General features: G+C 35.7%; 1 pseudogene; it reads right to left on the reverse strand.

Annotated features, from left to right (window-relative positions):
- Nucleotides 1–1,354: 1,354 nt before the first annotated feature.
- LOC149537132 (protein TPX2-like) lies at nt 1,355–14,882 on the reverse strand (annotated as a pseudogene).
- Nucleotides 14,883–15,268: the final 386 nt, after the last annotated feature.

Raw genomic sequence — 15,268 nt, forward strand, 5'->3', positions numbered from 1 at the left:
ATGGGATGGGAAGGGAGTATCATAGCCAAAGAATAGCTTCATGGTTTGGAACCAACACATCCCAAATACTATCCATTCAGACTTCATCAATTCCACAAACCATATCTGCTAAATGTTTTCATTCTCCACTTTTCCAATTTTTTCCAACCTACAATGGTCTCACAGTGAAAAAATTGGAACCCCTACCATGAATGAGAGAAAGAAAGATATAGAAGAAGATGAATTCTCGGATCTGTTATGTATTTGACATGTGTCCACTTGGAAAACTTCCTCAAAAAATTAAAACCATCTCTCTAATCTCTCTCGGTAACTGGTGAATCAAATCCTCCATCATTTTGCCTTCTAAATGCATAAAATATCTCAGATATCTGATGGAAAGAAATAATTGATTTTGATGTCAGATTGGAACTCAAGACGAAAACAAAAAATTAGTTAAATGACCTCAATAAGAAAGATAAACTTTTTTAGAATCAATTTGGCTTCAACAAACTTCAATATCTGTCTCCAAACCAAATTTGATGCTCAATGATGAATTCTGCCCATTCTAATGAGAATTCCCTAGAAATTACAAATTCACTTATAGATTGAACCGCTAAACATCTGTGCAAATTATGACCCCATATTCAGAAAATTCATCTCCTCCCAGTTCCAACAGTATATTGGAGTGCATATTTCACCCATCGAAAACCCCCTGAATCTCATTTTGAAAAAACACCCCTACTATGGTTCTGTGACTGAGCATTTACCTTTCCAAACATTTAAAATCTCCTAAATTTTAAACTTTAGGATAAATCCATTTGTGCATTTTAAAACTTTTGTACATGACCTTTGGAGAAAATATTTTAAAAGTTGATATTTTAAAACATTTTATTTTTTCCCTCACCCTGCACTTCAAGTCAAACCCATTTTGACCAGGCTATCACATGTTAACCTTTGATTGGTCAAACTTCTACATAGTCACCTGCCACTGGGTGCCACGTGGCACCATCTTATTTGTCTGCCAGGCACTACCATGTGGTGGCCTCACATTGGCTAGCCAACAACCACCTCAGCATGCTGATTGGATCGCCACGTGGCATCTGACTTGGGCCCACTACCACACAGTGCCCAAGCACTTTATTACTTTTCCTAAATCCCTTGCATCTTGGTAGGGTGGTAAAGCACCCACCGTCAGATACTCCACGTGGTGCAATCCTATGCCTTTGATTCTTCGATGCCATGTCAGTGTCTTTGTCATTGCAGTTGTTCAAAATTTACTTTGTCTTCGTCTGGCCGACTGGGACACACAATGCGAGCAGTTACCATTTTAAAAAGTGATATCTTTTGGACACTAGCCTACTAAGTGGAATTGTATTTAAATACATAAAAAAAATTCTAGTGTAGACAATGTGGAATATATGCTTTTAATAGGTTGAGCCTAGAACTTTCTTATTTCAGCTTCTTCCCTCTCAGCTCTTGCCCTTTCCTCCATTATTCATTGTTGTTCTTCTTCGTGCCTCACTAAGCTCTCAAGCTACAAAGGTTTAGGTTTAGTTGATCAAACAATGGAATCATGAGATGGTTTAGAATTCAATGAAAGCTTCATAAAGAGATCAGTTGGAGTAGGAGAAGAATGGTAACACTCATCCGTTTTAAAATGGAACTCAAGTTTTGTAACTTGGCGCTTAAAATGTTGAAATACACCTAGATCTCCTCTACTGAAGAATATCTTCTTGTTAAGTGGCCTCACCTTAAACTTTGGAGCATTTTCTAGCTCTTCTTTTTGCAATTCTTCTAAGCTCTTGACCTTTGGTGGGCAAGCCCATAAAGCAATCTCCAAGTGTGGCATTCTAAGTTTAGTTAGACCACCTCCAACTGTTGATTTAAGATGGTGTTTCTCTGTAATCCCCACTGAATCCGTGGATGATGAAATTGAAGAAGGTGTTGGACAATGTTGCATAGCTCTCTCTAATGTCTTCAAATTAAATTCGTGAAAGATAGGCAACTATGGAACACTCTTTGGTGGCAAGGGTAGGGATGAAGCCTCTAATATATTTTTATTCAGTGGACGGCCTTTGAACTCTTCTTCTAACTCTGTGGTACTCTTCATCCTTATAGGTCGACTTCTTTGAGATGTCACTAATGCAAGCTCTTTTGGCACAGTTAGATTCAACTAAACTGGTTGAGAAAATCCAGCACTGTCCCCCTTGGAAGATGACATAAAACCTAATTCATTATGAGCACGTGTGATTTTCTCCTTAGTCATGGATAAAGCAAATGAAACCTTGTGAGGCAATGCCTATTCTTTCACATTATGTATCTACCGCAACTAACCTCCTTCAAGTTTTTGCCTTTTCATAGCTTGGTTTTCTTCAGTGGTGCTCTTCTCAACTACTTTTTCTTTATTTGCTAGAACAATCAGAGTGCATCTTCCTTTTTTATCAATGTGGGGCTCCTCCCCACATGGTCTTCCTCCATATGCTACCTTGATACCATTTGGATCTAGCTTTTTCTATGCTAGAAGTACCAAGTCTTTATCTAGTTCAAAACATGGGTGAGTACCTCTTCTCCTCACACGCCGAGCTCCAATGCCTTACATAGGCTCTGAAGTTTCTTGCTCTAATTTTCTTCCTAGGTGGCCTTAATCATGAGAAAAAGAACTTCTTTCATTGCTTGCATAAGACCTTAGTAATCTCACACCTCCTCTTACTATGGTAATTGGCTATGATTTGTCTTTTTATTGGCATGAGACATTGTTTTGCAACTTCAAAGACACCTCCTCTTCTTTAAAATAGTAGGCATGTTCTTTTAAATGGCTCCCCTATTGGCCTTTGGAAGAAGAGTTATTGGTATGAGAGATTGGACCTTTGGACAAAAATATTTCATTCAATTCCTCCTCAACCTCTCTACAATCATTGCTCTTTCCCTATTTGTAGATTCAATTATATGTTTCAGTGTTCCCAATCCATATGTTCAAATCATTCAATTATGTATTGCAATGATATTAACAAATGTTGTTGAGAAAAAATTTGAACCATTATTTTTATACCACCTTTATATTTCAAAAGACCGCATTCATTCTAACCCATTTTAGTCATTTAGAAAACTCAGTGATGCCTTATCAGTCAGACTAAATTTTAGTTGGGCCCTAAGGTAGGTCTAGCTAAAAAAAAAATTATTTTCAGACAATTGATATGCCAAACTAATCCAATAGTCACCAGACACTAATTTTATCAAAATTCAATCATTTTTGCATCACTTAAAACTAATTTTCAACCTTTTCCACAAACTGTCAACTTCGTGCCAAGAGGTCCTTTGACTGGCCTTGAAAAACTGACCAAAATATCTAGTTGGGCTCTGAAATCAAACATACTGATTCTTTGTTCGACATACTCCTACCCTGTCAAATCTTGTCTCATGAAGAATTATCAGTCAAAAGATATTGACTATTAAAGTTACCCTTTCAGATACTCAACTTCAGCACTGCCTGCAATAAAACATGTCAGAAAACAATAAATTGTCTTATGTTTTGTCTTTGAAAACTGGGCAAACTGACACTTGGGGGCACAAAAATTGGGACATTGGTTCACTATCATGAGGACAATCTGAATCTACAATTAGGGCTCATGATGAATAACTAGGTGAAAATGGTGAATGGTCAAAGTGGGCTACTCTAAATTTGTAGGCTGGAAGCACTGGCAGAAAATTGTTTTTTGCAAACGAAATGGACCTAGGAAAATGTGCAGACAAATTCGTCAAGATTTAAAAATTGGCACATTTAAATTATTTTTGAAGTAGAACACAGTGGTACAATCCATTCAATCCTATCTATCATAGATCTCAAGATATGACATCACGAACAGGGGTACCGACAACTCTGCACTTGCTGACACCAGTAAAAAGTTACAAATTGCATTCAGAATCGCATTTGAAAACTGATCAAACGGATTCATCATAAGCTCAAATTCAGAGCATAGAAAATATGTGACCTCTAAAATGTAATGCAATAGGAATTTTAGCATTTCAGTCAACTGGGTCAAAATTATAGCAAGTCAAACAGGGCCTTCCAGAATTCTAAACAATTCACATCAGCGTGATAGCAATAAACAACTGACTTTAAGGGATTCAAAACCTAGTCAAACAGATTCAAAATGACTCAAAATCTGAAACATAGGCTCTCTAATATAGATAGTAAACACTCCCAAAGTAGTGAATCATGAAACATAACTGGGTGCAATATATTCAATTGCAAACAAGGGCTTCTGTCACTATTTGACACTTAGGCAAAAATGCAGATTTGGACATTGCTCAAAACGGGACTTCACAAAATGGCTTGGAATGACAATTTATCTTCATGGGGTGAGGGTATATACTAAATGCAAGGTGTTAGAAACATTAAACACCTCTTGGGCCTTGAATGGACAATCGAGTACACTTGCATCAAAAAAAAATTATGGGGCTTAATTTTCTCAATGGTACTCAAAATCAAGGCTTCAATTTTGAGTCCCAATAGGACTAAAGTACAATTTTTTGAGTGTGGCATAGTTGAACAGTGTAGGCTACTGAATTAAATTCCAAAACAAGAAGGAAAAGATCTACGATTCTACTAGTGAACTAATTGCATGTGGAGAGAAAACAAGAGGTAACTTGTTCTACCTAGACCTATCTAAAGATACATGTTCATTTACACAAGTTAAGGATGTTTGGTTATGGCATGAGAAGCTATGTCATGTGAACTTTGATAATTTGGTAAGCATTAGTAAGATGAAAAGAGTTAGAGGGTTACCAAGATTAAGAAAATCTGATAAGGTGATGTGCAAACAATGTCAAATGGGTAAAACAATAAAGTCTAGTTTCAAGAGAAAGACTTATTCCTCTAATGATATTTTGGAATTGCTTGATACTGATATACGTGGTCCTATTGGAGTGTAAATCTATTATGGTGACAAATATTTCATTCTATTTGTTGATGAATTTTTTGGAATGATGACTCTAATGTTTCTTAAAGAAAAATCTAATGCATTTCAAATGTTTAAGTGGTATTTGGCTAGAGTTGAAAAGGAAACAAGAAAGTGTCTAAAGTGCTTGAGATTAGATAAAGGAGATGAATTCATATCAGATAAGTTCAACATATTTTGTAGCAGCAAATGAATTGAGAGACAAATGAGTGCACCAATGACTCCACCACAAAATGGTATAGCTGAGAGAAGGACAAAATGGTATAGCTGAGAGAAGGAACAGATCAATCATGGACTGTGCAAGATCATTAATGATGGAGAAGACTGTTTCACAAAAGTACTGAAGGGAATTTGTAAGTATTGTATTCTATACTCTAAACCAATTTCAAGTGAAGACAAGTACAAACAAAACACCTTTTGAGTGTTGGTATGGCTATGCATCTAATGTGAATTATTTCAAAAATTTTGGAAGCGAGTGTTACATATTGAAAGTTGCAAGGAAAGGAAAAGTTGCTACAAAGAGTGATGAAGGCATATTTCTAGGTTATTCCACTAAAAGAAAGGCTTATAAGTGTTTGAATTATAACACTAACAAAATTATGGAAAGTGTAAATGTTAGATTTGAGGAGTTCACAGAAAAGAATGAAGAAGAATGCAAGAAAGAACTTGAAGACTACATGAATTTTGTCTATGTTTATGAAGATGAACCTAACACTTCACCTAAACCATAAAATGTGGCTATCGAACATTAGTAGTCAGGCATTGTCGAGGTTCAGCAGAAGAGTCATGTTGAGCATCAACAAACTACCAAGCATTAGGCTATAGGAATTGAGTTATAGACAGAGACTGTTGACCATCAGATAGAGGAATCTAAGTTGTAGGAAAGTACACTAGATGCAAATGAACAAGTAGAACCAAGTGAGCTACAACAAGAAGAAAGGAGACTTGAACCTGTCTTGGTAAATTATGTGAGAAGACATCATACACCAGATCAAATCATTAGAGACAAAGATTTAGGATTCATGACAAGAACAAGACTAAAGAATGATATTGTTGGAACAAGTACTTCAAAAATTTAACCATAAAAAATTCACCACACATGCATCTCACAATTTAACATGTAAACTAAAATAGCTAGCTACACATGTTCATCTATAGCATGAAACAAATAACACATGACACAATAAGTTTGTTACTCATAAACCCTCCAATGAGAAGGTAAAACTGGAGTGGGGATGACACCCACAAATCTTCACTACTGTAGTTGTAAAGTGTATCCAATTAAGGTTACAATTATTTGATCATAAACTATGATCTACCCTATGAGAGGTCTGCCCTGTTAAAGGCTTACAAAGACTGTTAAATCTTACCCTGCTAAAAGTGTGCCTTGTTAGAGGACTTAAACTTGCAATAAAACAAGCACCCTATTAAAGGATTTACAAAATCCTATTACGACTACTTGGTTAAGAGATTTTCACTGATTCACCTATTAGAATGTTTTAGACTTGATCCTTTGGTTAGCACTTCTCTGCTAGATATTAGATCTCCTCTTTCTTGATGTGTACTTGATCCTCCTGATCAGATGTATCTCTTTTGTCCTTTAATTGCTCTGCTTTGTTCTCTTTAACTAATTTTGCAATTCATATCTCTATCATAAACTTTATAGTCACCATGATTGCCCTCTCTGTGTTTAGCATTTGACCTTCTCTTCTCATCCCCACACTGCAAACTCTTTAGGGTTTTCCCTCCTTAAGAAGACTTAGGTGAGCTAGGGTTAGGTAGGAATCAACGATTGTGATTCATCCATTCTGCCACTTAGAACATCCCTTTTTCTAATTGGTTGCATCTCGTGCATAGATATTCTCAATATACCTTTGTAAATATCTTGTAGAATCATAAATTAATCCTTAAGTCAGCCCAAAAGTAGTTTACATAAGAGTTTGTGCCATTACAAACAACTATGCCAAAAACTGTGTCGGTACCCAGATAGACCCAATCATTCAACTTTCTATGTGGAGTCTTGAACCTCTTTGAACTAAGATTCAAAGCAGTTTGAAGAGGTTCGATATTGATTGGAATAGGCTTAGTGTTTCTTTGTTTCAAAATGGTTCATCTTGCAGGTTCATTGGTTGTCAATATTGAAGTTTAGCTTCAATGCCACAAGGTTATTAAGATTGCAATCTAAAGTTGAAGTTCTATTTTCAATTCAAAGTTCAGAAATGCAACATCACCAGATTCAAACTTCAAGAATATACTTCAAATATTTATGAGTGTAAACCTTAGTTCAAGGATAATTAGTTCAGAGGATTAGACCCACTATTTTGAAAGTGACAGTTAAACTCAAAGTTGAGGTGCATGGATTCAAATATTTGAGTCATGAGTGAATCCAATAGATCATCAAGGTTGTTCTCTCCTATTCATTGGCATTTTGAGGACCAAGCGATTCAAACAAAATCTCAACTCTGTAAGGATTAAATTCTCACTCAAACTTAAGAATCTATTCATCCTCAAAGCTTAGCTTGGTATAAGGAAGATTCAAGCATATTGATGGTGCAATGGAGAATAATAGATTTAGTTGCAAAAGAGCTCTTACAAAAATGGTTTTTCTTCAAGAGACTTGCTCTTTCTTAGTTTGATTAAAAAAAACTCCCAATGAATGGACCAATAGATCATGTCAATAACATGTGATGACCAGTATTCGAATTCACAGAATAGTCACATTAGTGATGCTCAGTATGTCATAAGGATCCATACCAATGACAATTGGACTATGTAGTAATGGAAGTTTGTGTAAATGCACTAGAGATTAAGATTTAATTTAATTCAATTGATAGTTTTAAAGAGAAGACTACTTGATTAATGATGAACCAGCACCAAATTCTTCATTCTGAGTGCTATTGATTGCCAAGTTGACTTCCACATGCTAACATAGCTTGTATAAAATTGTGAGATGTTTGTCAAAATGCTAATGTATAGAGAGTCTGACAACTTGGCTTGGTTATGGTATCTACATTTCATATCAGACATTGGGGCACATGTTTTTGTGAATAACAATATCATTGAATCATAACACTCCCCATAATAAATATGGCATGAATGCAAGGGAAGCCAAATAATGAAGTAAAGGCAGTGATGTTTCAAAATCAATATTTTAAAAGGGTGATCCAATTGCAAAAAGAAGAACATATATATCATGACGGGGTAGCTTCTAAATCAGTGAAGTCATGTGGGATTTCCTAAATTAGAATATTCATATATTATGATATCATTTCCTGAATGAATCAATGTCACTCCTTGATACAAAATCTTGTCACGTCAGATGCTTCTAAACCAAGACAAAATACATTTGAAAAGGCCAATTATTTAAGTCATGGTCTACACTAGTCTAGTCTTGTGGTTATCTAAATTCGTTTCTTGGTTTCTAAAACACCAACAACAAGAATGTGTGCATAGAAGTTTGATGAGATGCAACTAGATTTAAAACCTGTCAATGAGCCTCTTTTATTGTAGCTTTGGAGAATCAAAGGTTGAATCAAAACATTAGCTCAAAGGACCCCAATGCACATTCAATCATTATCATGAGAATTGAGAGGATCAGAGTCAAGATATCTTTCTCCCCAAACTTCATTCATGATCAACTCCTATCAAATATCCACAACTCACTTGCATTGTCGAATGGTGAAGGCTAGCACCAAATCAAGTTGAAGTATCAATCAATACACATGCCCACACATCCAAATAAGGGATTTTGACTATAGTTAGCATTATAAAAGAGTGCTCTAGCCTAATAAAAGAAGGCATCTTCACGTCTGCAAAACCAATGCCAAGTGTCGACTTGGAGGTATCACATCAGGCTCTCCACTCCATGAAGATCCTGTGAATGAAGTATGGACGCCTCTTGAAACACAGTGATTCCATCATTGTGGGAAAGTCTGGATAAAATGTCTTAAATTTCATGTGCCTTCGTCGGGTTACACGCCTATGATGGCATTAAAATAGGGAAGGTGTGACACCTAGCAATCACTTGGCATATAAGCTTAATGGATCCACAAATGGTAGATAGTAAGGTGTGGTTTTGATGCATTACCTAAATCAATAATAAGAATTACTCATTCATAACTTGGAATGTGAAGATTTGATTCTCGACACATGATGCAGTTTGGAACATCAAAATCGGGACCATTTGAGTGTGGATTGAAGGTATGCTAAGAATGGAGGGTGATATGACTCAAAGATTACGGGTAACGTGGCTCAAAGATTATGGGTGATGGGATAATATGATTGCACCTATCCTAAAAATAAATTTGTTTTCATCTTTAAACATGGGAAGATGCCATCTATCAACATATTTAGGGATCATGTATTCACGGAGATAGAAAATAATATTTATGATAATATAAACGTGGGGGAGCAAAGAGAAGTTAGTTTCTAGTTCGGGAGAAGTTTTCGTAACCATTTAAAAATTTTGAAGTCCTTTATATTGTGGAAGCATCTAATTACACATCAAAACTTAGAGTTTGGGTAATTATCTTTCCACTGATTATGATCTTTGTATAATTTTCAGTTTTCTCTAGATGCATTTTAGTATCATTGTTTTTTGAATACGTTTGATTTCAAGGTTTGTGAAGCTTTGATTCTTCACTTTCTTAAGAGGACAGAAAGTTCATTCCTTATTTTTGTTCTCTTTGTTATGTAAAATCTGGATAAATGGACTTTATGTCATTTATTTTCTATTTCCTTTTAGTTACTTAGTTTTTCTGCATCTATATTATGTTTATGGATAGATGTTTGTAAACCTTTCTTGCTTTTAGGTTAAAAGCATTATCAATCACGGTGTAGTTGATTCATTGTAAATCATATATGGGGAGTTGTACCCAGATAAATTCAAAGGGTACTTACGCTTTTCAACAACAACTATTAGTGCATATTCATTCTTCCTATATGGGCATTTTGGGGTTAATCTATATGTATTTCTTTGGAGGACAAATTGTTTACTTGGTACTTGAAATCTCTAATGCTCGTCAATCACTATATCCTTAATGTTGTAACTTGGCTCCTAAATGACTTGGCCTCCATTGTTTTACTCGACATCTAAATCATTCGGCATATATGACTTGCTCGACACTTGAGTGACTCGACACGTACCATCTGCTCGACAGATACTAGTTCTCCGCACTAACTGCATATATTGCTTGACATACACTACTTACTTGGCACATACAAAGTTATGTTAAGTAATGACTTAAGTGTTTTTTCACTACCTTGTCAAAACCAAAATGATATCAACAATCTCCCTATTTGACATGAGTGGAAAAAACATTTTGTCATGCATATACAACCTAATACAAAATTTTAAAATTTGCAAAACTGGTGACATAATTGTCATACCTTATTTCACCAAAAAAATTTAACTCCTCCTAAGTTAATATTTCCTTTCTGTAATTAAATTTTGTACTCCTATTGAGTAAGTGTGTGATCTTTTGATGTCCCCTGTTTCTGTATGAGTACTCTCCCCGACTCAAAATTGTACTATGCATTTGTCAATTTGCAAAAATCTTATAATTCCCCTTATTTTTTCACTATCCCCCTTTTTTGACACTTATGTCATGGGTTGTACACTTATAGTGTGTTTGTCCAAAAATGGTTTGTGGACCTTCATAATTATTTTCAATGTTGCATCCCAATTATTGCATGCTAGCTCTAGAGATCAGTACTGAACATCTAGTTGGGCAACAAGGTCAACTAAGCCATCATGTGTTGAAAGTTGATTATCTTTCTTCATAAATGTTTCAATGAAGGCTAGTTCCTTATGCAATACTTCCCTGTGTAGGGTCAATATAGACTGGATACTAATCAAGGTAGCCCTTATGTTTGCATCTTGTGAATGTAATGTGGCTAGCTTACCTTGAGTAGATAGTTATCTCTGAAAATGAGTCTGGCTTTGACTAGGAGATAGTTTCAATGTAGTACATGTGAACTGTCGATCTCCTTGTAGCTGGTCAATAGCCCTTTGTACTTCTTGTGTGAATAAATTCACATCACAAAGCTTTGTATATAGAGAAAATATATTCTCCAACACCTTTTTCACATCCTCCATTTTGGTTGCTAAGTCAACCTGTCTTAGTGCAATAGCACTAGAAATCTATTCAAGAACTTTAGAGTGAAACTTTCTTTCAGACCATTCCAATAGTTTGGTGTTTGTGTCCAGGTCTTCATCATTGATCTTCTCAATAATATTTACCAGTTTCTCAAGAATAGGTTTCTCATCATTAGGGGTTGGAAGGCTAAAAGCATCAAGAAATATGTCTTTTATTTCATGAAGAACTTGCTTCTACTTGTGCTCCCTTCTTAGCAACTCTTGTTGTTTCTTCTTGTGTACAGCTTCCTGTAGAACACTCATTTTCTCAATGGTGATTTTTGTAAGATCAAACTTTGTAAGTTCAATCACCTCATCAAGATTTACATCTCCATAAGATATATCTTGTAATCTACTAGGTGTCTCTACACTTGGCCTTGATATTTGCAATGGGGTGGCATGAGTGCTCAGCCTCTAAAGAAATTGACTACTAGTAGGAGTAACATAAACTAGTAGAGTGACCAGAGTCTATATGGCAATGTGTTCCTCTATAGCAGTAGTCACCTTTATTTCTTCAGACTTGTCTCTTCCTGCTTTTCACCTTGTGTTTGTGATGTAGGTACAGGACTTGCTTCTTGACCTAGTTTTACTTCAGTTCCATCCTTCTCAATTGTAATTAAAGCTTGCTTATGTGAAATGAAGGGCACTAGAGGTAATGCAACTAGTGTTGTAATAACACCTTGTTGTTCAGTGCTTGCACTGTGTTCTTCTATAACTTTTACCTCTGGGGGCACACTAGATGTGTCAATTTGCTTTACCCTGCTAATACCATTTTTTCCTTATCAATTTCTTCTATTCTCACCAATACATGATTTGAGCATAATTTAGCTGCCACGGTGGAATACTTCAAAATCTTCTTAAAATTTCCATTTATCAAGGGATTGATGTTCTGAGCAGAATGGTCAGAAACATCATTGATTTTTACTAAGTCTTGCTGACTTACTTGGTCTACATGTGGAGGACTGGCACTCAACACTTGTACCTTAGGTACACTTTAATCATCTTGTTGCTCATCCTCAATTGTGGCCTCTTCTCCTACTATTTCCTCAATACCTTCCACATGACCATCCTTGATTGATACACCTTCTGCAGTCTCCATTGCCTTTTGTTCATCCTTCTTAGGATTCTGTCTTTACTCTTAAATAGATCTCCATATGGATTTACTCTTAGTTACCACATCCTCTCTATTCTTCTTCAAGATACACAATGCTCTATATTTTGGAGTGAATTTACCTTTGTGCAACTCCATAGCCTCATCTATCATTTGCTTTGGCAATTCAGGCATGACTTGGGCTAGAGTGGTTTCCTTGATCTATGTTTCAATGTGTAAATTGTATTGCCATTTCTACTCAATTTTTTCATATAAACTTTTGGGTAATGAGTTTGAAATATCAATAGATGTGGTATTGAATGTGGCCATCATCTCATATATAGCTTCCTCAACCTTATTCATATCTAGTTTTCCTAGCTTATCAAACTCAACATTTAAGAATCCTGACAAATCAACATTATGCATAATATTATCACATAAGTTGTCTAAGTCAGAGGAGGGACTATGGCTTACCACTTGAAATTGACTCATGTCATCTGAATCTATCTTCTCTTCATCTAACTTGTTTGGAGTGACAAAATTTCTTCTCTTTTGTTGTTTTGACCGACTCTGCTCTGCAGTAGCAATAGTCCTTTTACCCTTAGGTTTTCTAGCTTCTTTTGCATGTTTTGTAGTTGTCCTTGTGCTAGCCCTATTAACAAGTACTATTGGCTTCTATTGTGTAGATTTCATAACTTTCTTTAGCTTTTATGCTATAGGCTCCTTTGCCTTCATTTTCTTCTTCTTAGGTTTGGGTGCTTCCTTGACTTCTTGTTCCTCAGCACCTTCTACATTTGTTACCTAGTCTTCACCTTGACCTTGTGTGAGTGCAAGTGGGGCTTGGCCCTATTCTTCCTCTTATTCATATTCATCTTCTTCTCCTTCTCCTTCTCCCCCTTTGCCAAATCTTCTCCTTCTAATCACAATAGCTATCTTCAAGTCTATTGTTATTCTTGAATTGGCTTCCTCATAATTGCCAAATGAGGCGACACTCTTGTCTATGTCCTCTGCCAATAGTATTGTGATGGCTGCAGATTCCTCATCCACATTGATTTCATAAGGCAATGGCTTACGCCATCTGACCCTAGGTATGGTTGCTTGCACATATGTATAATCAACATCAACTAAGAAGAAAACATCATTATAATGTTTCTCCACTAGTGACACTGGAATCCTAGTCTTCGCTTCATAGATTTATTAAAATCTTCAAAGTAGCTTGTCAACATTGTTTCAAAATTCTCTCCAAGTTGCTCTATCAACTCTGAAATCTGCACTGTCACTGACCTGTTTGTCTTCCAAACCAACAAAGAACCAAATTTGCATGAAGCACTTTTTGCCTTCCTAATGGCCTCCAAGTTTTTAGATATTTGTTGAAGTTGTAACTTGGAAAGGTCATAGGAGTGGTCTCTCTTAACAATCTTGTATCCTAAATCTGTTGCCATATAGGATACACTATTCAATCTACTTGATTGAAAGAACTTGTGAGCTATCACTCTCACTAAAAAGTTAATTAGGGATTTAAAATTGAATCTATTGACATCCCTCTTTTATTCCATATTGCACTTGTGTTCTTCTCTATCACTTCTCATGCTCTTAGGTCTATCAAGGGTAGGATATCTGGTCACTCGGTGGATGATCCTCTTTGTGATCTTAGTAAGTTCATTTTATAACCATATGAAGTCATCATGTATTCTGCTAAGTATGATCTTAATCCATTATATTTTGAATAAATTAGGGAAATCTAGGGCACTGGTTAACCCTCTTCTTTCTACAATTTTGTTCTCTTCCCTCAAGACTCCATCTACACACAATTTTCTATATAAATCTCTAATTTCCATGTCTCCAATACCTCGAATCTTACAAGTGTAACAATATCTAACATCTTGTATCATTAAAAATTATGGTGGTATCATCGATAACGCACTATACGGGTCTCCCTTATATGCTATCTCGAGAATAGCTCAGAAGGGTGGTTGTCTAATTTCATTAATGACTAATTGCCCATTAAAAAAATATTTTCCTTCCTTCCTAACATTTGCAGAAGAGCTAGACGCCATTTTATGTAACTAGGGTTTGCAAAAACTCAAACAGCAAAACTCAACACTCAATAAATACCTTATGAATATGATGAATAGTAATAAGTAGCAGTTGAATCCAGTTCGCAAACACTTGAAACTTTCTCCTCAGTTCACCTTATGCTCTTTGTGTACTCTTCGATCTCTAATGAATGCAAATGAGTTGAAAATCAACTATATAACCCTTGATATTTGACAGTAAATTCTTAATGCTTATACAACTATAAGCTTGACTATCATAGGATTTCCACTCACTTGACTTACACATGATTTCCACTATACTTGACAACCACAACGAGCTCAGCCACTACTAACATGATTCCATTACTTGGCAACAACATGAAAACTAACAAAACTATAGATTTCTTCTAGGTTCTAACCAATACATTGCATCTTAATTCATGCATATATTATCTTTTCAGAACTCAGATTCTTGAAACTAATGTATGAAATAACTTTGAAATATCAGTCCCACACATGCCTTTTGATTGCCTAGTTGGCGGTGATGTGATCACCTGATCCATTGGATGAAGTGACCTCATCTAAACTAGATGTGCTGCAATCTTCCTTCTTCTTCCATGATTTGTTCATTTGCACTTTGACTGTCTCACCATTGGCTTTTTCTTTGCCTTTATTGTTACCATTACTCAATTTTGGTGATCTAGTTGGATAGTTTCTACTAATATGACTAGTCTTCAAACAACTAAAACATGTAGTCTTACTAACCATCTATTATAGTTGCCTCTAAAATGTGTTCTAATGCAATTCTTAGGAACATTTCCATAGTCTTGGCAATAGTGACAATTACACCTTGTGTTGTAATCCCAATTGTAGGATTTTCCATTTTGTTGTACCTTTATTTGCTTGTTTAATGTCCACTTGGCATTAGATATGCATTCATATGCTTTATGTACATACTTTTGATAATTGTGAAAATATCCTTCAAATTTTTGTGTACTTAGGTCTTGGTCTTGCATTCATGTGCCTAATGTCCTTGCTTGTTGCATGTATGATAGTAACCCTTGAATTT

This window comes from Cupressus sempervirens, chromosome 10 (genome assembly GCF_028749045.1).
Source record: "Cupressus sempervirens isolate cs-2001-9-10 chromosome 10, ASM2874904v1, whole genome shotgun sequence".
NCBI lineage: Eukaryota > Viridiplantae > Streptophyta > Pinopsida > Cupressales > Cupressaceae > Cupressus > Cupressus sempervirens.